At 54.9% G+C, this 20,959-nt stretch overlaps 1 protein-coding gene across 2 annotated transcripts in view; it reads right to left on the bottom strand.

Annotated features, from left to right (window-relative positions):
- KAZN (kazrin, periplakin interacting protein) overlaps window positions 1-20,959 on the bottom strand; it is a 306,938-nt gene that overhangs the window by 207,766 nt on the left and 78,213 nt on the right. The window lies entirely within an intron of this gene.

Below are 20,959 nucleotides of genomic sequence, written 5' to 3'. Positions count from 1 at the left end.
TGAATGGACCACATGTGGGCATGCCTCCTGGGTCTCCCTCCATGCCCTCCCTGTGTGGATTCCTTCCATCAGCTCTGAGCAGTGGACATCAGCCAAGACTGCCCTCCGAGCAGTGGCCACGGCACGGATTGAATGTATTGGTATCACGAGTGTGTTCTAGCTGACAGCATCTTCTATGAAGTGCATTGGGATAAAGCAGTCCTGGGCGTCCATCCTTAGTGCTGCCTCCTAATCACTCAGAATTGCCCACGTGCACAGTCAGGCTGCACCAATGCACTCAGGAGGATGTGTACCCAGTAGGAGCTGGCACCTGCTTCATGGAATTTGAGAGACAATGACACGGGATGGGAAAGAGAATGGGTCTAATGACCCAAACAACCCAGGGTCAGTGCTTGTTCTGCACTTCATTAACGTAACATCAATTCTCTCACCAAGGTCAATCTGCTTTAGCACAAGGGAAGGTTGGCATCATCTCACAAACCTCCACCAAATGACTGTCCCTGGAAGGATTCTAAGCCAGTCTCAGATTTTCAGGAAAGATGCTGGGATCAATTAGCGATGTCTGCTTGGAGATAAGAAGGAAGGTGCTTTCCACCCCGGAGCTAGGTGCCTTCAGGGATTGCTGGATTCAGACTAAGTGGCAGTGCAGCCCAGACTATAGCGCTGGACTCTAGATTCCACTCCTGTCCCTGGAGAGGTAACCTTGGGCAAGCCCCTTATCTGCTTTGCAGTGCTGTGTTCTCAGCGATGAAATGCAGGCACTCGTGGTATCCACCTCGATGGGGTACAATGAGGATCACGTGAGAGCTCCCAGGAGTTGTTCTGTGAACATGGCCGAGTGCAGACCAAGTGCTACAGGTGTGTGAGATGGTGCTGAAGCAAGGAGGACAGAGGGCTCCGACAGGGAGGGTCAGAGCTGACCTACCTCTCACAACGTGAATGCAGGGAGTCCACTGCAGGACCACACGCAAGAGCATAGAAAATGTGCATGCTACATGACACCCCCACAGGGCAAACATCACTGGGAGATATAGGAGAAGGCATCCAAAGATATTAAATACAGATCATTCCTGGGACCACAAAGCTAGCTTCAAGCCAAAAGAAACAAGCAAATAGTCCAAGGCCGTGGGAAGGAGAGGGGCCAGGGCCTGGGTCCTGATGCATTCGCTCCACTCCGGTTCCCTAGTTAGAGGGCCCCCTCTCGGTGCTCAGGCCCTGCCTACTTTTAGCTGGGAAAAAGAATGGTCTCGTGGGGTTCGGATGTGCCTGGTCGCGAATGGACGTTCAGCCTGCAGTATCTATGATGTTGCTGTGGTGTGAAAAACCTCCCAACAGCCACAGGTGCGCAGGTGTCACCAGCCCTGTCGCTCTGACCTGCAGCATGGGTCCCAGTGCAATGCCACCTTGGGCCAGCTGGAGCAGGGTACCGATGTCTGCCTCGGTACAAGAGAAACCGGCAAGGCCTGAGACCAAGCACTTCTGCAGGGTCTTGGGCTCCTCAGGCAGAATGGAAGACAAATGGATTTTAATAACCTATTTCTTTAAAGACAGACTAATTTATTTGAAAGCAGAGTTAGAGAGGGAGAGACACAAACTCACAGAGATCTTTTATCTGCTAATTTTACCCCTCAAAAGGCTGTAGCAACCTGGGCTAAGATTGAGTCCCTGGCTCCTGGCTTCAGCTTGGCTCAGCCCCAGCTGTTGTGGACATTGTGGGGAGTGAGTCAGCTTTCTCCATCTCTCTGTTTTATTCTCTATTTCTCTGCCTTTCAAGTAAAACGTTTAAAAATAAGTTCATATAAAATTAAAAAAAATTATTTTTTGCAGAAATTCTTTGAAATCTGTTTGTAAAGCAATCTCCAAAAAGTTCCCATCAAATTCTGAAATCATCCAAACTTCTGGCCTTGTTTCTTTTTTGCTTCATTTCTCCCTGAACTTTCTGAAGTTCTCTCATATGCATAGGAAAGAACGTGCCATATATACAAGTCGGTACTATCTGTGTTCAGGCATCTGCTGGAGTCTGGGGACATAATCCCCCACGGATGATGGGCTCCCACTCCGCTCCCATCATCCACAGCTTCTCGCAGGGGTGATGGTTTATGTCATCACAGGACCAGAACCAAGAGCTGTGGTGGCACAGCATCTCAGCTGCCCCCAGGTTCGGTGTGCACACCTCCTCTCTTGCAGGTTGTGCTCCTGTTCTGTGACATTCCTTCACATGCATCAGCACCACTGTGCAAGGGAAGACCCTGGACCACCACAAGCCCTCACTCGAGTCCTTGCCGTGACCGGGAGGAAGGCTACAACAAGGAGGGAAAGTATTGCTCCTTTCTCAGTTTGACCAACAAGGAAACCGATGCTCAAGAGAGGCCACGTGACCCCCAAGGTCTCTCAGGATTGGCCAAGGAGATAAGCTTCCGTGAAAGTAAGTGGAGAAGTCAGAGGACAGCAGGAGAAGCCCCTGAAGTGAATGGGGACCTGGTGCCTCGTGCGGGATTGTGCAGGTCTCGAGCCCCAAGACGGAACAAACCGGGGTAGCGTGGACACCCCTCTTCCTCCTGGGAAATGGCTCGGACCCTGTCCTTCTCCCCTCGCTGTACCTGCTCTCCTTCCTTCAGCTCAGGGAGAGCTGCTGTGCCAGGGCACCTGCCTGCCCCATCAGTTGGATGCTGTCAGGGATGAATCTCTCAATTCTCCCATTGGCCTCTCCTGCCTGATGTCTAAGAGCAGTCGAGTGCTCCCAGCTCCACCGAGGGTGTCCTCAGCAGCTGGCTTCCTGGGAGCATTTGCCCCCCACAGTGCAGAGGGTGGTTCTACAAGGAGCACGTCCTCCTTGTTTGAGGTAGTGTAGGCGCACTGAGAACATAAACATGTTTTCATCCACGGCCCGTGGCAGCTGATCGGTAAGAGCTGCCTGCAGCCCCGGGTCGCGGAGGATTCTGAGGCCAAGGCTGATCTGGGAGGACAGGCAAGCCAAGATCACTTAGTGCTGTCTGTTGTAGAAACAATGGCACCTGGACCATTTTCTGCCTATATCCCAGAAAACATGGCATTGGGTGATTTATAGAAGGCACAAAGCAGAGATTTATTTTTGTAGTTTCAGGGTCTCGGGGGTCTCGGTAAGAGGGGCCAGTGTGTGACGCCTACTTGCTGCATCAGCCCACGGCAGGGGGTCCTTCCCTCTTCCTGTGATAGTGGGAGCTCTTCCATTCCCGAGGCCTCCTTTCATGGCTGCCCTGAGCGTTAAGATGCCAACACACAGGTTCCAGGGGACACACCTAAGCCACAGCCATGTGGCATTCCCTTACTGTCTGTGATGAAAGTCCTGAGCAAGCAGGAAGTAGAGACCCAGAGCAGAGGGCCTTGCCTGTGGTCACTCAGCAAACCCGAGACCGAGCAGCACTAGGACTCAGCTCTTGATGAACGAGTCAAACCTCCCTGCCAAGTTCAGGAGGAAGCTCTCCTTTCCCAAGCCTTGACTTGGGTCTCGTCATGGTGCTTGGAGCTAAGGGTCCTGAAAGATGCCTGCCCGCCCCAGGTGCTGGAGTTGGTTACGTGGAATCCTGGTAGCAGTGTGACTTGTTGAACAATGGCTGTGTACCTGGGCCTCCACCCTCCAGCTCAGGCCATCTACACAGCGACTTTGAGAAAAGGAGACCGATGGGGGAAGCCACAACCTCAGCAGAAGAAAGCCAATGTGAAGGACCAGAGGCGGCACCTGCCACTGGCAGGTATTATACTCCATGCTCCCGACAGCCAATATGACCAAAGTCTGCCATCATCCCATTATACAGATGGTGTAACTGAGGCGCAAAGAGCCAAAACCAAACAAAGCATAACCACATGACTCCCCAGAAGAGAGACGCCACCGCAGCACGCTGCTCAGTTGTTGAGCCTGCGCCTGTGCACGCACCAACGTGAGCAGTCCACACTGCTCTCTATGCCCGCTGCACACGACTCACTCGGGATCTGAGCCCCAGGAGGGACCCGGGACGGAGGCTGGAGCAAGCATGGAAGGTACTGCTCCTTTCCTGAGAGCCCCAGGCCAGAAAGGGCCAGGCCAGCAGATCTCTACCTTCAGAAGTGTGTCCATTTGGTTGACCTGCTTTCTCTGTCAAGGAAAGTGGCACCTCAGGGTGCCCCCCGCCCCCAGGGTCCCCTCCCTGGTCATCTCACCATCGTTTTACTCCAGAGAGGAATCCCATAAACGTTGGACATTTTGAAAGTCAGGAAGATGATGGAAACACAGAGGACAGTTCTCAAGGCTGAGCAGCCGTTCCCCTGAGCAGGACCACTGGTAGTCCTCCTGTTCTGCATGTCCTCCAGGGTGGCTGTCAGAACTGGTGAGGCGGGAGGGGACTACCACCAGCTGTGGGGAACAATAGCTCGGTGACTTCTTGGCGGCTACACAGGCGTTCATCTAACAGCATCGGAAACAGGGACTCCAATTTGACCTCCTACACGTGTGTTCCCAGCAGCATCACCCAGCAGAGCCCAACGGGAGAAGTCACCCGTCCACGCAGAGAGCAGAGGAAACGTGGCTGTCTGCCCAGAGGGCTGAAGTTCAGCCTCAACAAGGAAGGGGATTCTGACACATACTGCTATGGGGACACAAAGTCAAGGGAATGAAGCCAGTCACAGGAAGACAGTCTTGGTGGGGCTCCCCTTGGGAGTAGAAAGGAGTAGTCATTTGCCATGGCAGACAGAGTTGTTGTTTGCAAGACTGGCATTGTGGGTCACTGCCTGGGTTGTTAGCACTTTATATAGGTGATGATTCGAGTCTCATCTGCTTCACTTTCTATTCACTTTCTATTCAGCTCCCTGCAGGTGCACCTAGCAAGGTGGTAGAGGATGGCCCAAGTGCTTGGACCTCTGCACTCACATAGAAGACCCAGATGGAGTTCCGGGTTCCTGGTTTGGGCCTGACCCAGTTCCACTTGCTGGAGAGGCAAGCGGTGTTCCTTGCGGGCAGCAGGAGTGTCAGCCAAGTTTGGTTCCTGAGGGTGTGGGGAAAGGGTAACGATGCTTACAGAAGGCTCTATCATAGCCAGCCGCCACTCCAGCCCCCTGGCTGTGGCTCTCCATCATTCCTCTCCTGAACCCATCCTCAACCCGCCTTAGAGAAAGGGACCCGTTCCAAGCGCGTGGCCCCGAGAAGCAATGGCTGCCAGGGGCGGGGCCTTTGGCCATCCCACGCAGTCCCTGGCTGACGGCAACTGGTGACTGTTACTGAGACCGTGGTGGGAGCAGCGGTCAAGGCCCCGTTCTCTCAGTGCTAATTACACCGGGCATTGCCAGCAGCACATGGAGGGGGAAAAATCCCCCAGCTGTGCCTGGGGGTCCTTTATTTACCATCGTGCGCTGCCATTCCTATCTGCTTCGAACAACACCAGTGGTGGAGACGCCCTTTGTTACAGGAACAATGCGATTCTTCTCTTCCCAGATAATAGGTCCATTCATGTTGCCAGGCTGGTCCTGGCACTGCCGGCTCCCAGGGCCTGGATGCCAGGCAGGAGACTGTGTGCTGGTCCTCAGGACCCTAGCCGGGACAGGCTCTGCCCATGTATTTCGCTAATGCTTTTGGCTGGGCCATGAGAAGATCTTGTGTTTCTAAGACCTGCTTTCATCCATGCCATCTCTTGAACTGCGTGGTCAGTCTATTCTGATGCACAGGTGCCCGCAGGCAGCCAGGAATGTGACTCTGAGCATAGGCTGCCCCACACAGCTGCAGCTCCTTTGGCGCACGGAGTTGGAGCTGTGGCCGCCTTGGGGATGGCAGTGGCGGGGTGGGGGGCTGGTCACAGGTGCCTCTGGGTGCCGGTGGTGGCTTACTGCCTGACTTGAGTGCTGTTTGCGCGCATTTGCCCTCTGCAGAAGTCCTTACAGCTGTTCTCTACGCACCGTGGACTCTGCCAGATGCACGTCACACTTACATTTTTTAAAGTCTAGCGCCATCTAGTCGCGTGACTCTGGAGTAGCCATCCACGCTCTGCTGGCCTTGGTTTGCTGTCTGTGGGGTGGGGCTGATGGTTTCTACCTTCCAGGATAACTTAGCCAGTGCACACAAGACAGGTGACGCCTGCTGGAAGCCCCAGCAGCACTGCTGCACTCACTGTTGCTATCCGACCCTGGCCAGGTCTGGGCCACCCGGTAAGTAGCCGTCAGGGCCACGGCCATGGCCACGGTACTGTGAGCTGCAGGAAGGGCCAGGCATCAACTCTCAGGCATGGAGAAGCCCTGTGATGATGTCCATCAGCCTCTGTTTTCACAGCAGGGGAACTGAAGCAGTGCAGTAAGCAGGGATCACTGCAGTGACAGAAGCTGGCTAGTGAGGGGCCCAGGCCTGGTGTGGGGGTGCCTAGGTGATCTCATTGGGTTCCCTCCATGACCCTGCCTGGCAGCCAGAAGTAGATTCTGTCTGCCCAACTTGCACGTCCCTTTCTGGCATCAGCACCCTTGCTGTTGCTTCAGGGAACCCCAGTTGCAGTCCCTGCAGCTGGAGCTGAGAGAGATGCTGCCCTATGTTTCTGGGGTGACTCCTGCCAGAACCAGCAGCACCTTGCAATCGCTCAGTCCAAAGGGACCAGCTCCAGGGGCTGCTGGGAGAAGGGCTTCCTTGTGTCACTGCCCCGAGCACCAGTGAACGGGCAGGACCCAGCAGTCAGTCTGCCTGTCCTTCAAGCAGCACAGTGGCTGGCACATCTGAGGGTCCTGGGAGGGCCAGAGCCTGGCACGCTGATGCCAGGGGCAGCGTGGACTCCTCTGGCCTGTGCATCTGTGGGAGGTCCCTCGTGGTTGGTGTTGCTTCAGCAAGCTTGGAAAGTGTCACAGAAGCCTTCAGTCTCATGGCCATGGTGGTTGATGCTGACCTGCAATGGCACCCATCACTCGCTCTCCTGACCCTGTGCACCCACCTCTACTCCTGGTCACTCCTGAGTCCACCCTCCTCTTCCCCCGCCAACCAAAGACAACCCTGGCTCCTGCACTGTGTGACTCAGCTTGTCGCTCCGTGGCCCACATCTGGAACCCACAGGGGCTGAGACCCCAAAGACTGCACACCCGCCGGCCCGTTCACGAACACAGCTGTTCCTGCTCATCCAGACTCAAGGTGAAAGGAGCCCGTCTGTTAACCAAGGGGGTTTATTCAGGTGGGCATAGTACATACAGAACCCCTGGAACTCCAGGGCAGAAGGCAGGTCTCCGCCACCTCTGCAGCTTTGGTTCCAGCACCCGTGGCTACCTTAGGCCAAAAGCTACTCCAAAGCAGGAGGATGGGGCTGGTGCTGGGGCGTGGCAGGCAAAGCCTGCCTTGCTGGCATCCTTTCTGAGCGCTGGTTTGAGTCCTGGTTGCTCCACTTCTGAGCCCTATCCGTGCACTGAGAAAGCAGTGGGAGATGGCGCCGTGTGCTTGGGCCCTGCACCCATGTGGGAGACCAGGAAGAAGCTCCTGGCTCTTGGTTTCCAGGCTGGCTCAGCTCCAGCTGTTGTGGCCATTTGGGGAGTGAACTAGCAGATGGAAGATCTCCCGTTCTCCCTCAGTCTCTGTAACTCTCTCTTTCAAGCAGACAAACAAATAAAGGCTGGAGAGGTCATATCTCACTGGACGGGGTGGCTTGGAGGAATGTCATTTGAGTTGAAGTCTAATGAGGTGTGTGAGGGCAGAGCCAAGCCAGTGAGAAAGAAGCCACAGGGAGAGGAACCTTGGTCCTGCTGCCCCGAAACTGGAGCCAGGGTGATGGGGTTGGTCTCCTTCTGGGGATGAACAGCGTTCAGTGATCCAACACATCTTCATCTGGGCTTCGTGCAGGTGCCAAGCGAAGTCACGCGCTTCTGCTTGGTACGCACTACGGTGCCAAGCGGTAGGAACACAAGAGTAAATAAAGCCCACGAGCCTGGCTCTTGGCTTCCCGGAGGCGACAATGCAGCAGCTTGTCCTGGGAGACTGATTCGGCACGTGGCACACGCTGGGCCCTGCTCCAGATGATGCCAGACACGAGCTGAGGGCAAGACAGAGGAGGTCTCAGCTTTTGGGGGGGGGGTGCTGCCATGGAGGTGGGGGAGGAACCTTCGGTGAGCCTTCTTCTATGTCCTCCACTGATGGACAGCTGGAAGGGACAGCTGCCTGCACCGGACTCTCTCCAAGTGCGAGGGCTCTTTCCCTGGGGATGGTTCTGTGTCCCACGGAGTTATGTGGCAGCAGCAGTGGAAATCAGGGTGGGTATTTGGCTTGGAAGTTCAGATGCCCACATTCCATTTGGAGAGACCGGGTTTCACAGCTTGACCCCAGTTTCCTGCAGGTGCGCACCCTGGGAGGCAACAGTGGGCACTCCAGCAGTTGGACCCCTGGCACCCACAGGAAACACCTGACAGAGCCTCCAGCTCCTGGCTTCGCTGCCAGGGCCAAGGCATGCATTTGGGGGAGTGAACCAGTCCATGGAACGCTGTCTTTCTCCCCTACCCCTCGAAAATAAACGAGAAAATGATTTAGCCATGCAGCAAGGAATATTCTAAACAGTTACAAAAGCATCCTGAACGCTGAGTCAGCGAACAGAAGGTTAAGACTTACGTCCTGGAACCAATGGCAAGGTTTAAAAGCATGATAGTTCAGCTCCCTTATCACACATGACACCAAACCGGGGTTGTATCAGGGTTTGCTTCTGTTGAACAAAGTTGAAAGAACTTTTGTCTTCAGGCTACCTTTGGGAAAGTCAATACTTGGAGCTACAGGTGGGAACCTCGTGGCCAGGAGTCCAGCAGGTCCTGAAACCCCGAGGCCAGTGCTCCTCCCCCGCCTCTCGCCTCTGCCTTCGGTGCGGTGAGGTTCTCAGCCTCACTTAAAACCCGCAGGTGCAGAGAGAGCAGAACCCCAAACACACCATTCTGCTCTTCATTCACAAAAGATGGATTTTTATTTGATTTGAAAGGCAGAGGCATGGGTGTGTGTGAGAGAGAGAGAGAGAGAGAGAGATCCCAAATGTCCAGGCTGAAGCCAGAAATCTGAGATGTCATCCAGCACCCCGCCGCCCACCTCCCACGAGTGGCAGGGGCTCAAGAACCTGGGCCAAAGTCCACTGCCCTCCCAGTGCATGAACTGGAGCTGGAGTGGCAGGCTCCAGCCAGAGCTCCCACGAGATGCTGGCATCGCACGCAGTGGCTCAACCCACTGTTCCACTGTGGGGGCCCCATCTGATTCTTTTTAACACACTCTCTGATGAAAGACTCAGAGAGACAAGAAGTCCAAACAAGATGTCTGGGTTGTGAGACGCCTAAAAGCCAATGAACAGAAGAAAACGAGGGAGGTGCCCAGTCCTAGCCAGCTCCTTGGAGTGGACATGGAAGCTTGATCACAGATGTGGTGTGGGGCCCTGCGCTGGGCACTGGGCAGGTGAAGGTGGCTTTGGGTCACAGCCACATGAGCCTGGGGTGGAAGCCCTGGCAGCTGAGGGGGCAAAGGTCTGCAGGGTCCAGACAGAGCCACCAAGTCGGGAGCTCCTGGGGTACTTAAGGATGGCCAGTGACGGGATCTGACCTACGGATGTGGGGGGCAGAAAGTGGGTGAATGGGGTGGGCGTGACTTATGGCTAGGAGACAGCAGGAGACTATGTCAGCCAGAGAAAGGAAGGCAGAAAGAAGAGGTGTCAGCCTGGGCCTAGGACTGGACGTCAGGGGACACTGACCCCTCCCACCCCACCACCATTCGCTCTACTCGGAGGGGTTAATACACTTGTGCTCCTCCCAGTGGCTGGTTTCTGAACTGCAAGGTCTCTGTAGCAACAGTTCCCTGGCAAGCAAGAAGCACCTGTTTGTCCCCCGACCCTGGGTAGGGGGTGCTGCTGAGTTCCAGCCCCAGCTTGGGTCTTATGGACAAAATGCCAGTGGGGCAGGCTGATGGGCTCCTGCTGATGCAGCTGTATTGAGGTGCCTGGCAGGAGAGAGCCAGCTGCTTTCCCCATTCTTGACCCAGAGTCCTGCTTGAAGGAAAGGGTACAGGGGCACACTGCCTTCACAGATTCTGCAGCCTTCCCCATTCCTATAATCATGACCCTGACACCTCCCGTCTACTTGGGGAAGGTCTCTGACAGGTACAAGCTCTCCTTGAGGGAACACATGCCTCCTCCTGGGTGCTGGACCTACACGCACGTGGGCATCTAGGAGGGTCAGTCGCCGGTGATGTCGCCGAGGCTGACAACAGAACACCATTTGTTCTACTCCTTTTTGAACTTCCCAGGCTTTCATCAGGTTGGGCGGCTTATCCTCTGATCTCAGGTAACTTCCAGATTCCAGCTTCAAAGGCGGGCACAGGATGGGGCAGTTGGAGGTGTGGGCCACACTGGGAAGGCCTCTGATGCTCCTTGGGTTAACACTACCTGAACCACTTCTGCTCTATCAATCCCTCCGAAGTTGATAAAACCCCCAGGCTATGAAAAATTCTGGGGGACAAAACTGGCTCTTAAGAAATGTGAGGTGGGGGCTGGCATTGTGGCAAAGTGGGTTGAGCCACTGCCCTCAAGACAGACCTTCTAAGTTCAAGTCCTGGCTGCTCTACTTCCAATCCAGCTCCTTGCTAATGCGCCTGGGGAAAGAAGTGGTGGATGGCCCAAGTGCTGAGGCCCCCCGTGTTGATGTGGGAGATTAGGAAGAAACTCCTGACTCTTGGCCAGCCCTGCCCAATGCAGCCACGTGGGAAGGAACCAGCAAATGGAAGACCGTGATCTCTCCCCCTCTGTGCCCCTGTCTTTCCAATAAATACAGTGAAGGGGTGTGAGGTTGTTTTGGGGGCATGAGAATCTGCTTCAAGGGAATGTAGACCCACCGGAGCAGGCTCCTTTGATGCTGGCACCTCCCACACCAGCGCCCAACAAGGTCTTAATCATGGAGACTATCAGCTTAGATCCTCACTTCTCGTGCAGAGAGAGAACAACACAGCCTTAACAGCACCACAGGCCCGGTGTTGCAGGCCCTTCCACACACTTGCTGTGTGGCCTTTGGTTATGCCTTTAACCTCCATGGGGGCTCTGTCCTGCCTTCATCGCTATTTAAAATGAAATAGGGCCCGATACAATGGCTCCATTGGCTTAATCCTCCACCTCCAAGTACCAGGAGCCCAAACAGGTGCTGGTTCATGTCCTGGCTGCTCCTCTTCCCATCCAGCTCCCTGCTTGTGGCCTGGGAAAGCAACAGAGGATGGTTCAAGTCCTTGGGTCCTGGTGTCCGCATGGGAGACCCGAAGGAAGCATCTGGCTTGGGGTCAGCTCAGCTCTGGCCGCTGTAGCCATTTGGAGAATGAACCCGTGGATGGAAGATCTTTCTTTTATTCCCTCTGCAAATCTGCCTTTTATTTTATTTTTAAGTTTATTTGAAATCCAGGTTATAGAGACAGTTGGAGAGACACAGAGAGGTCCCTATCTGCTGGTTTAGTCCCCAAATGGCTGCAGTGCTCAGGCGAGGTTCAGGCTGGAGCCAGGAGCTTCTTCCCTGTCTCCCACATGGGTGCAGGAGCCATCCTCTCCCACTTTTCCCAGGTCATTATCAGGAAGGTGGATTGGAAGTGGAGCATCTGGGACTTGAACCGGTGTGCCTGTGAGAAACCGGCAATGCAGATGGAGGCTTCACCAGCTATGCCATATCGCCAACCTATCCGGTGGCATTGCAAATGAAGCTGCCACTTGGGACGACTGCACACCTCATCAGAATGCCTGGGGCGTGCCTCTGCTGCCCATCAGCTTCCTGTGAACGCACCTGGGGTTGTAGCAGACGACACCCTCACCCAGTGGGAGACCCGGGTTAAGTTCCTGGCTCCTGGCTTCAGCCTAGCTGTTGTGGGCATTCAGGTAGTGAGGCAACACATGGAGAATTGTGTTTTCTTGATCGTCTTGCCTTGCAAAGAGGTGAATCTTTGAGGGGAACATGCGCCTGCCCTGCCTTCCGTCGCGTATCCCAAGCTCACGAGGGATGCATGAAGTTTGGGCCCCGTCACCTGCTGGGTCCAGGAGGCCGATAGACAGCTCTTGGCCTCCCGGAATGTACAGCCACAGGATTATGATTTATTTGCTGATTAATTGCATGCTTGGAGATGATTCTGTTTCAATTACCTTATTGGCATGACAAGATATACAAGGGCTGCCAATGTCAACACCAGAAGATCGGGTGTGCTGGGCAGCAGCCATGGCGCAGGCAGCGTGGGGAGTCTTAGGCTGTGCTGAGATAAAAGTGGGACCTGGGGACCCTGGCCCATGACAGTCACAGCCAGGGTCCCCACTGGAGCCAGCTGAATCAGCAGTGGTTGTTGATTCCTCGGAGCTGTGTGTAGCACGTGGGGCCCATCTGGGAGAGGGTTGGCCCTGGCCGTTTGCGTACTGGTCTTGGGGGACTGCAGGAGGAGGTGGAAAGCCAAGAGGGCCCTTTGCACTCCGGCCCCTTGTTTGTACAAGCATGGTGACATGCGATGGGATTGTACTCCTGTGTTACGTAAGGTAACAGGGAGCTGACTCTGATTTCTGACCTAACCAGGGGAACCCTGCAAAGGGGGTTCTGGCTCTTTCTATGAGACTAGAAGCCTGACAGGGCTGATGGAGGAGGCTGAGTGGTGAGGCAGCTTCTGGGAGTTGGCATGGCTCCTGGCATACAAGCCAGCGATGCAGGCGTCAGAGAGCAGAGTTCTGCGAACTTGACCTGGAGCTACAGATTGGAAGGCTGCCAGCCAGCGAGCGCCCAGCTGCCCCCAGGAGACACTGTGCTGGCAACCCTGCCCAGCTGCACCCAGGAGACACTGTTGGCAACCCTGCCCAGCTGCACCCAGGAGACACTGTGCTGGCAACCCCGCCCAGCTGCCCCCAGGAGACACTGTGCTGGCAACCCCGCCCAGCTTTGGCCAGGAGACACTGTGCTGGCAACCCTGCCCAGCTGTGGCCAGGTGATTAATGTCAGGTGTCTATCACTTTCAGTGGCTGTGTGTAACTGGTGTCCCTGCTGTTGGTGACAGATGCACAGGTGACTGCCCAGCTGTCCTCCCCCACCCCCCTCCCCGGGACTTCCGGTCCTGCTTCCCCACCTGCAGTCCTTTCTGTAGAGACTGGATCTCTTTGCTACTGGGTGCACGCTGCGGCCAAGTCCACCTGCATCTCCCCAATGCCTTCGTCCATTCAGATAACACCTGTCGGTGACGCACCTGCCAGAGGCCGTCCTGTTATCTGATGGGTGGTGGAACATTCTAGAAGTCCACATCACACATAAGAAAGACTCCCACAGCTGGGCTGGCTGTGGATGAGGCATGCTCTTAGAACTTTGCACGCTGATACAATGGCTATGCCTCGGCTGTTCATACTACCTGGGCTTGCTGAGGCATCTCCTGGGAGCAGGTGAGTAATGTAGACTCAGCAGCTCTGCCTGTGACACAGTGACATCCCGGGGACTGTGGGTGCAGCTCACGGTCTACAGGCACTGAGTGCCTCTCGATGGCTCCCTCATTCTCTGGGTGAAGAAGTAGAGGGAGGCCAGGGGCTTTATCAGGACTCGAATTCAGACCCTGGATCTGAGATTACTGCTTCTTTGCCCCCCCCATTCTAACCTGTTCCCCTTGAACTGAGCCTTCTGAAGGCAGGCGCTCAGAGGAGGGACCTTCTGGGCTATGCACAGCCCTGGAAGGCAGGGAGCTGGGAGCCATCTGGATCAGCCGGGTTGGGGCTGCAAAGTGGGCAGTGGGGGAGTTCCATCTGGAGAGGCCAGCAGAGGCCGACCCCCCAGAGAGTCACTGCACAGAGCTTCTGCCGCTTTGGGAACACTTCTACCCCACCCTGACAGCAAACGGCTCCAGGGAAACATGAGCCACTGATACTGAAGAAGTGGTCCTGATAGGGAACCTTCCAGAGCTCAACGCACAATCAAAAGGGAGCCATTGAACACCCGGTAGGGAAGATCTCTGCCCCAATGTCCTATCCTATGACAGGTGACTCCAGCTTTCCTGTCCTCAAGGCAGCCCCAGTCACACAGTTGCACACCATCCCATCGGTCAACACTGGGCTGTGTCTACAATCATATCCTCGTGAGGTTGCCATGGGGGCAGAAAACTCCCCATACCACCTGATGTGACAATGTGGCTGGGCTTGCACTGCAGCCCAAGGCATGCCACATGTGTCAGGGCACTGCTGTGAACATCCCTGCTGTGCAACTGGTTCCGTGCAAGCGTGCAGCACATCCAGGACGGGATAACGACAACAAATGACTGTGCCCCCGCACGTGCACCTGCTACTCTGTGCTCTCATTGCTGGGTCAGTGAGTCCTCCAACAGATAACACAGGAGAGTCAGCCGGGTGATGGGGGCAGCCCCAGCCAGCTCATGTTTGCTGCATCAAAAGGGCCACCCTGAGTACCTGAACCCCTGGCATCAGGGTTGACCCTGAAGGTCACCCTCTGATGTTCACATGGGGACAAGAGCATCCCAGGACACCACGCATCAGAATGTGTCCTGGTCGTGTGACCACATTGCCTCATTGCTGCAACAGCCAGTAGAGAGAGAGAGCTGCTGGCAGACTCTCTAAAATCAACAGGCCTGGGGTTGGGGCCTCCCCCGGCTCGCCCCCTCGTTACATTGACTCCCCAGGACTGGGCATTTGAAGGAAGCCCCACCTGCTCTTCCTTGTGTTGCTCTGGGACCTGCCTGGCCTTGTGCGCATTCTAACTCCAGGCCCAGGAAGAGGTGGGACTCATGCTGCAGTCACTCAGAGGGATCAATAACCCAGGCCTGGGGCAGGGGTGGAAACTCCAGGGGCAGAAGTCAGAGCTGAGGGGTTGGGGCAGGGACGGGTCCAGGACATGCTATGCAGGCCAAGCCAAATACTGGGTCCTGTCTTATAAGAGAGGTTTTTTTTTTCCCACAACCACCAGGGAGCTGCAGGTGCTATATATATGTATTTTTATGTATATATGTATGTATGTATGTTTGTATGTATGTAAACACACAGGGCTCCCATACCGGTTCACTAAGTGACTAGCTGCAGCTTGTAGGAGCAGGCCAGGCCATATTCAGTCACATGAGCCATTATCACCGCCTCCCAGGTGTGTGTTGGCAGGAAGGAGGGAGCTGGGAGCTACAGTCAGGTGTGGAACCGGGCCGTTCCCCATTGGGGCTTGGGTGTCCTCACTGCCAAGCCACGCTCCCACCGGGAGCTACAGTCAGGTGTGGAGCTGGGCCGTTCCCCATTGGGGCTTGGGCATTTTCACTGCCAAGGCACACTCCCACCAGGAGCTGTAGTGCAGAGGAGGAGCTCCACTTCTGTCCTGGAATGCAAGAGAGCAACAGATGGGGAATCCACCTGGGGTGTCCTGGGGCCCCCGTGTTCATGTTCTCTCCTCTCCGAAGGCTTGGTAATTGTGTCATAGAGACCTTCCTTAGGCCAACAAAAATCCCTCAACAACTCTTTGGAAAAGACTAAGACCAAACATTTATGTTGTAGCAACACAGGAACTGGTGGAGAAAATAGCATGCATCCCTGGGGGAGAAATGGCAATGGTGCTTTGACTCCTTGCGTACGCCATCACGAGCGGACGGACAGGATGGGTGTGTCTGCTGGACACTGCACAGCTCCTCCAACCTGGCACCCACAGCAGTGGCTGAAGCCCCAGGCCCACCAAGACGCAACGTCATTGCAAGCAACACAGTGGAATGGCAGGATGGCGCTGAAGCCGCCCGAGCCAGCGGTACACTCAGCCTCCCATAGAGGATCCCGTGCTGGCCATGAAAAGGACTGATAGCCCACAACCCCTAGGGTGCCTTGGTCACGCAGTTTGGGAGCCACTGCCGTGGAGTCTGATGCTTAGCGCACACTTGCTGGGCATCCTGCCCACACAACCTCACCGGATGCTTCTAATCACCCGGGAGGTCAGGACCATCATCATCCCCCTCCCCCTTTACAAATAAGGAAAATTAGGGCACTTGCCCATGGCAGAGCTGCAGAGCCTACAGATAACCCAAGCTCTTCACCAACCCAGAGCAGACCAGGGATCTGGGTTCAAGTTCAGACTCCACTCCTCGCTAGCTGTGTGACCTTACGAGAGCTGTTCAGCCTCTGTGGTCTTTAGGTCACACCTGTGACTTGTCTAGCAATTTTGCACCCGATGGCTTGAACGTTAAGGGACAAAAACATGGAGAGGACAGCTCTGATCCACAAGAAAAATCTCCAGGGTGGTTGGCAGGGGGAGGGGTGGGGGCAGCCTTGTGGTACACAGGGTTAAAGCCTCCGTCTGGGAAGCCAGCATCCTTTATGAGTATGGGCTCATGTCTCTTCAACTCCACTTCTGATCCAGCTCCCTGCTAAAGCAGTGGAAGACGGCCCAAGAGCCTGGGCCCTGAATCCATGTGGGAGACCTGGAAGAAGCTCCTGGCTTTGGACTGGCCGAGCTCTGGCTATTGTGATCATTTGGGGAATGAACCAGCAGAAGGAAGGTCTTTCGCTCTCTTTTTTATAACTCTTTCAAATAAATAAGTAAATAAAACACTCCTGGCAAAGAGTGGAGGAGGAGAAAGGAGAGGCACAGGTACAAGTCGGGACTACAGGAGCCAAGTGGGTCTGGGGACCATGGGGTTCAGGTGAGGGCTAGGCAGCGTGGACCAGGCATTTTGGTCAATGGCCCTCAGCTGACAACCAGGTGATGGGGATGTTGTTTTATAGTTTATGTTTTTTGGTTCAATTCAAAATGCACGAGGAAATGGGTGTGTGTGATTAGAGCTTTTGGTTAAAATGCCAACAGCGCCCTGGCAGCCTCTTTAATTATTCGGCACTGCCGTTCTGCTCATCATGAGGAGTTCCCATTTCCTCGCGCGGGGGATGTGAGCGTTCATCAGCGGTAATGACGCAGCTCTCCGGAGCCCCATTCTGTCAAAAGCACCGTGAGTGTCACCATGAAGATATACATTTCCAGCGCAGCAATACATCACCACGGACGCAAACAGAACGACAGCTGGAGCTTTCTGCCTGGATAATGGGGGTGGCGGGTGAGTGGGAGAGGGGTGGCAGAGAGGGGCGTGTCACATGTGGGGACCTCAGAATCCACTGAGGCCCAAGCCACCGGTGGAAGATGCTGTCATCTTGGCTAGGGCAGGGAGCCCCTTGGTCTCAGCCATCGGGGCGCTGCTCCCCGGGGTCTCAGACAGCACCAACTCCTCGGCCATGGTTCACTGTCTCTTTTTTCCTTTCTCTGTTTGAGATTTTATTTATTGATTTGAAATGCAGAGTGAAAGAAAGACACAGAGGAAAAGACAGAATCTTCCATTCATTGGTTCACTCTTCACACAACGCAGAGGACTCACCACTATACGATCACCGCCCATTGGTTCACTCTCCAAATGGCTGAAATGGTCTGGGGGAATGCGGGGGCAGCCCCAGGAACCTTCTGGTGACCTCCTTCAGCTGTCAGGTTCCATTTCTCCCCCCCCACCCGACTCGGGCCCTCCCGCTTGCTTTGGAGCTGTACACCTGCTCCTCCCAAGCACCTAGTGTCCATGCTGTGCTGGGAGCTGTCTCTCCAGGGCTCTCTAGGGCAAAGGGCTTGTCACACACCTTTCCAGAACCCCCACAGGTGGCCTCAGCCAGGGCTACAGCCACTTTCAAACTCCCTCCTGGAGCCAGGCCACCCAGTCCGCCCCGCCCCCACCAGCACAAATCCTGCGGAGTGAGACACTGTTGATTCCAGCTTCCTGCTCATGTGCGTCCTGGGAGGAGGTGGCTGGGGAGTCCCTGTCACACACACAGAAGACCAGGCTTGAGTTCTGGGCTCCTGGCTTCAACAGGCATGGAGGAGTGAGCCAGCCGATGGAAGCTCTCTCCACCTGTCCCCATTCTCCTGCCTTTCTAAAACAAAGATGAAGTGTGCAGCCATCACTTCTCCTCTGGTCAATCAGGAGCGGGGAGGGAAAAAGCACTTTATTTGTAGTTTTTGTCCTGCACTCATCTCCTTGGTGCCTTCTAACAGAAACTCAATAAATCCTTCGGAATGGCTTTTCTGCGTCCAAGGGCTTTCTGGTTCTTTTCATCCCCCCACTAGCTCGCACTTGGGATGCTGGCGGGGATGGGGTGGGTTAAAGCAATAGCCCTGGTTCCTTGTAAAGTTGACAGGGGAAGTGAGACCGAAGAGCAGTGGGAAGAGGAGTGATGGAAGGGGACTGGTGACATAACCGAAAAACCAGACAGAGCGTGGAAGAATCATAAATAGAATGGCAGCTTACGGTGCCGCCCGACCATGCGACAGCGGCACTTCACGCAAGGGAGCAAGAGAACCGCAGAGGGCCTGGGAAACAGTCCATTTCCACGGGACCTCTCAGTCATGGAGAAGAACGGGAACTAGCAGTGGAGTTCTGGTGCAGGTGTCATCCGGGCATCTGGGGAGAAGGACCCCCTCACCCCAGAGCCATTGGTCAACACAGGGACACATCCAGGATCCGCAGAGGAGCCTGGGCTGTGCTGAGCCATCTACTCAGGTCGGTAATTACTGTTTGTGGAATTAAGGCCACAAATAAAGGTGATTTAGCAAAAGTCTCGCAGCCTGGGGACTCCGAGCCTGGTTTTCCATAGCTGCATCTGTGCGGGAGGTGCTACAGCCACGGCCACTACCGTTCTGTCACTCCCTGCTCTGGGACAGATACACAGCCAGCTCCTGAGAGTTCATGTTCTCCTGTCCACCTCTGCTTAATCCCAAACTCAGCTTGGGGACGGGGTGTGACTTACACAGCGCATGAAAGGACGCATAGGAAACAAGGACACGCTGCTCACCACCTGGAGTGACTCACTGTCCACACCCTGGCCCTGTGCTGGTTCGGTTGTAAGAAAAAAAGATGCCTGGGGGGAGGGCGTTGTAAAAATGTGCAGCCCGCTCCTTTTAAAGAAATCAGAGGATGTGGAAGATGGCAGCTGAAAGGGCAAGGACTATCCCCAACCCTGTCCCCCATCCTCGCAAGTCCAGGCTCAGACAACGGCAGGTTTGCGAGGGCAGGGGCTGTGACCCGTCTCTCATCCCCAGTTCCCGGGGCCTGTTCATGTGTCTTGGCCCAAAGGGGAGGCCCAGTTTAAGGCGGCACTGAAGCGAGTCTGGCTCACGCCCAGCAATGCCCTTGGAAGCAGGTGCCCCGCCCTGTGTGTGGTTTTGATTCATGGCATCCCCGGCCCACCCCACTGATGGCTCCTCTTGGGGAGAAAGCAGAGGTGGGTGTAGAGAAGCGGGAGGGAAGTAACATGAAGCAAGGCCAACGGGGGCTGCCTGGGAGAGGCCCTCTACGGGGGCTGCCTGGGAGAGGCCCTCTGCCCACCACCTCCGCTGGGTGGAACGTTCCAGTGTTTGGCCTGGCTCCGTGACGACACACAGACACGCTCACATCAGCCAATGAGGCCTTACGAGGCCACAGGTCACAGGTGGCAAGCTCTGCTGACACTCTGGAGGGGTGAGGCTGTTGGGGTCTTGGTGCACCTGTCACCGTCTTGTGGCCCTTGTCATAGCTGGGAGGCATTTAGGGTAGAGTTGAGATCAGAGTGCAGAGTGATCAGGACTGGGGTTCCATCACAGCAGCTCAGTGGCAAAGGACACGACCTGGGACTGCAGCATGGCAGCAGGGTCAGGACAGGGAAACGAAGGGAAGGGAAGGATGCTGAGATACGCCTCAAACTCACACAGGAATAGGAGAGCAAGCTTGGCAGGGTCGGGCTGGCTGGGGGTAGATGGTGGTTGGGACTGGTGACAAAGACAGGGTGTTTGCTCCACAAGGCTGACTCCTCCATGTGTTTGCAGTCTTCCACAATGAAACATACAAAAACGGACGCCTGGCTTAACACGTAGGCCATGGGTTGGGGCATCCACATCCCACATACAACACCATAGCAGCTGCTTCCGAGTCTCTGATTTTTCAAATTCGCAAAAGGGTCATGGGGGCAAAGAAAAAACTTTGATCAATGCAGAGTGCGGGCTGGGACAAGTGTCAGGGACCCTGGGCCCCGCCCTGCACACACACGCCCCTTTCCAGCCGTGGGCAGCCTCTGAGGAGGCAGCTGGCAAGCGCCCTCCTGGGTGCTTTTGTGCAAATGTCCGAGGGACCATGTGGCTGCATTCTTTCTGAAGGCCACACTTTCTCATGCCTCCCTGGCAACCACACAAGGTTACCGCTTATCCAATCAAATAAACCCTGACCTTGCTGACACCTGTTCTTAAGGGTCTGAAATGTAACCACTTATGCTAATTAGCTAGAACACTCCAACTGCTTAATGAACTGAGTGCTGCCACCTCTAAGATTTGTGAAGCATCTAATATCTTTTCAGAATGAGAGCTCGTGGGCTCTGAAATGAGGATAGATGTGCACGCTTCGCAGTTCATGGGCAACAGAATGGACACAGGAGTGCCTTTTAATGCAAAACATCCTGAAATCCAGGCACGCAAGTCATCTGCAAAGCAGGTCGTGGGGAATGTGTGTTAGGAATTACACATGGGTTTCATTTTTTTTTTTTTTTTTTGCATGAAAACTGATCTCGTGATTCCATTTTTTCACTCTTTCTGAAGGGCCCTTGTATACCTAACTTTTACAAACATGAGGAGCGTGCGTGGTACAGGACCTCCAGCTGGGACACCTGCCTCCCATCTTGGGTTTCAGGCCAGGCTGCTCCTTTTCCAATCCAGCTTCCTGCCAATGTGCCAGGGAGACCCGGATGGAATTCCCATCTCCCGGTTTCAGCCTGGCTCAGTACCAGCTGTGGTAGGCATCTTGGGAGTAAGCCGGTAGATGGATGGATTTTTTTTCCCCTCTCTCTTCCTGTTTCCCTTAAAAAAAAATCCCTTCCTGCCTTCCTCCTTCTCTCTCTGTCATTCTACTTTTCAAGTAAATAAATAAAAATAAAACTTTTAAAACCTGGATCATCAGATGTAAAAGGGCACACGGCAATTTGCTGAGTTTAAGCTTCACCGTTTCCTGGATAGCTCTCTGTGT

This window comes from Ochotona curzoniae, unplaced genomic scaffold (genome assembly GCF_017591425.1).
Source record: "Ochotona curzoniae isolate NIBS_2020 unplaced genomic scaffold, NIBS_Ocur_1.0 contig_4792, whole genome shotgun sequence".
Classification (NCBI taxonomy): Eukaryota; Metazoa; Chordata; class Mammalia; order Lagomorpha; family Ochotonidae; genus Ochotona; species Ochotona curzoniae.
The sequence above is the reverse complement of the archived record's forward strand: the minus strand, read 5'-3'. Positions and strand labels throughout refer to the sequence as shown.